The following is a 2,804-nucleotide window of genomic DNA, read 5'->3' on the forward strand; positions in this document are numbered from 1 at the left end:
GCGGGGGCTATTTTCGGCCACTTGGCTCGTGCGCACGGCCTCCCGGATGTGCCGGGCGGGTGCGCGAGCTCGCTGGCCGCTGGAAGTCGAATGAGGCGCCGCGACCACCTCCGCGGTGCTTATAAACAGCCGATCCGCTCGGCATGGACTATTTTCGGCCACTTGGCTCGTGCGCACGGCCTCCCGGATGTGCCGGGCGGGTGCGCGAGCTCGCCGGCCGCTGGAAGTCGAATGAGGCGCCGCGACCACCTCCGCGGTGCTTATAAACAGCCGATCCGCTCGGCGGGGGCTATTTTCGGCCACTTGGCTCGTGCGCACGGCCTCCCGGATGTGCCGGGCGGGTGCGCGAGCTCGCCGGCCGCTGGAAGTCGAATGAGGCGCCGCGACCACCTCCGCGGTGCTTATAAACAGCCGATCCGCTCGGCGGGGGCTATTTTCGGCCACTTGGCTCGTGCGCACGGCCTCCCGGATGTGCCGGGCGGGTGCGCGAGCTCGCCGGCCGCTGGAAGTCGAATGAGGCGCCGCGACCACCTCCGCGGTGCTTATAAACAGCCGATCCGCTCGGCGGGGGCTATTTTCGGCCACTTGGCTCGTGCGCACGGCCTCCCGGATGTGCCGGGCGGGTGCGCGAGCTCGCCGGCCGCTGGAAGTCGAATGAGGCGCCGCGACCACCTCCGCGGTGCTTATAAACAGCCGATCCGCTCGGCGGGGGGTATTTTCGGCCACTTGGCTCGTGCGCACGGCCTCCCGGATGTGCCGGGCGGGTGCGCGAGCTCGCCGGCGGCTGGAAGTCCAATGAGGCGCCGCGATCTCCTCCGCGGTGCTTATAAAGTGCCGATCCGCTCGGCTTGGAGCTATTTCCGGCCTCCCGTTGGTGCCGGGCGGCGTGCGCGAGCTCGCCGGCCGCGATCTCCTCCGCGGTGCTTATAAACAGCAGCATGCGCACGGCCTCCCAGAATTTGAACACATTTCGTCAATAAATTTCGCTTATTGAATTTTGAAGTTTAATATAATGCAACAATTGAGCTCGACTTATACAAAGGATATATCATAAAATCGTAAATTTCCGTCGAATTTTAGGGGGTCGACTTATACACCGAGTCGACCTGTACACCGGCAAATACGGTAAATACGATTAAATAAAATGATACGACTGGCATAAAAACAAATATAAACCACATAAAAATAAAAGTCACCATTACGTTGAATTATTGGGAGCACCGAGCTTGTTTCTCAGAAACGAGCCGGTCCCATCCAGGCGTAATCGGAGACAATGAAACCCGAAGTGGTTAAGGTTTGTCTTTTAATGCAGGATGCTTGGTCTCCATGTGCCGAAGCAGTTTTGAAGGCTTCATTGGCTTGCTCGCTAGTTTCAGGGGCGATTGTGTCTATAAAATGCAAAATGTTGGGTCACCTCACGGCTTACGGCCATACTACCCTGAGAACGCCTGATCTCGTCTTATCTCGGAAGCTAAGCAGGGTCGGGCCTGGTTAGTACTTGGATGGGAGACTGCCTGGGAATACCAGGTGCTGTAAGCTTTTTCTTTTTCTTATGTGCACTTCAAGCTCTTTTTTTTTTTTTTTTTTTTTCTTATGTGCACTTCAATCGTTTAAGCCAAGACCTTTTTACAACACCCATCACGAATGGCATTCGGAAACTGCAAGCCTAGTTTGAACTCCGACACTGAAACTACAACACGAGTTCAAAACCTCTATGTACAGTGAATAAAGAGCATGGCTCCCTGTGAACTCAAAGCAGCAGTCTTTACTTGTAAAAGAACCCAGCACAACACATTGCGCTTCCATGTAGTGTTTTTACCTTTTTCATGACATTTATTTTGATACAGCCAAATGCAGGTTTTGTGCACTTCACTTTTCCGTTGGGCATTCGCGTAGAACCCTATTCCAGTTACGGTCAGATTCTTTTAGACTAGTGGTCCCCAACCTTTCTTGCGCCACGGACCGGCTACGCGTCAGAAATATTTTTGCGGACCTGCCTTTATATATATAAATAAACAATAAATCAATATAAATAAATACTACATTTATAATAAGTATATATACCGTATTTGCCGGTGTATTAGTCGACCTTTTTCGATCCAAAATCGACCGAAAAAAATCGACCTCGACTTATACACCGAGTCATAAAATTTAACTTCGTATTCATCGCTTCAAATGTGATGGTAACCAAGGCCGTTTCTCATGCATCTCATTGTGCGTTGCACTTAGAAAATTTGAACCGGGCGGCGTGCGCGAGTGCGCGGCCCGCTGGAAGTCGAATGAGGCGCCGCGACCACCTCCGCGGTGCTTATAAACAGCCGATCCGCTCGGCGGGGGCTATTTTCGGCCACTTGGCTCGTGCGCACGGCCTCCCGGATGTGCCGGGCGGGTGCGCGAGCTCGCCGGCCGCTGGAAGTCGAATGAGGCGCCGCGACCACCTCCGCGGTGCTTACAAACAGCCGATCCGCTCGGCGGGGGCTATTTTCGTCCACTTGGCTCGTGCGCACGGCCTCCCGGATGTGCCGGGCGGGTGCGCGAGCTCGCCGGCCGCTGGAAGTCGAATGAGGCGCCGCGACCACCTCCGCGGTGCTTATAAACAGCCGATCCGCTCGGCGGGGGCTATTTTCGGCCACTTGGCTCGTGCGCACGGCCTCCCGGATGTGCCGGGCGGGTGCGCGAGCTCGCCGGCCGCTGGAAGTCGAATGAGGCGCCGCGGCCACCTCCGCGGTGCTTATAAACAGCCGATCCGCTCGGCGGGGGCTATTTTCGGCCACTTGGCTCGTGCGCACGGCCTCCCGGATGTG

At 56.1% G+C, this 2,804-nt stretch overlaps 1 non-coding gene across 1 annotated transcript; it reads left to right on the forward strand.

Moving 5' to 3' along the window:
* Positions 1-1,420: 1,420 nt before the first annotated feature.
* Positions 1,421-1,539, forward strand: LOC125976337 (5S ribosomal RNA). The gene has a single exon (XR_007484260.1). It is a non-coding gene; the product is annotated as a 5S ribosomal RNA (ribosomal RNA).
* The last annotated feature ends 1,265 nt before the right edge of the window (positions 1,540-2,804 follow it).

Source organism: Syngnathus scovelli, chromosome 10 (assembly GCF_024217435.2).
Source record: "Syngnathus scovelli strain Florida chromosome 10, RoL_Ssco_1.2, whole genome shotgun sequence".
Lineage (NCBI taxonomy): Eukaryota > Metazoa > Chordata > Actinopteri > Syngnathiformes > Syngnathidae > Syngnathus > Syngnathus scovelli.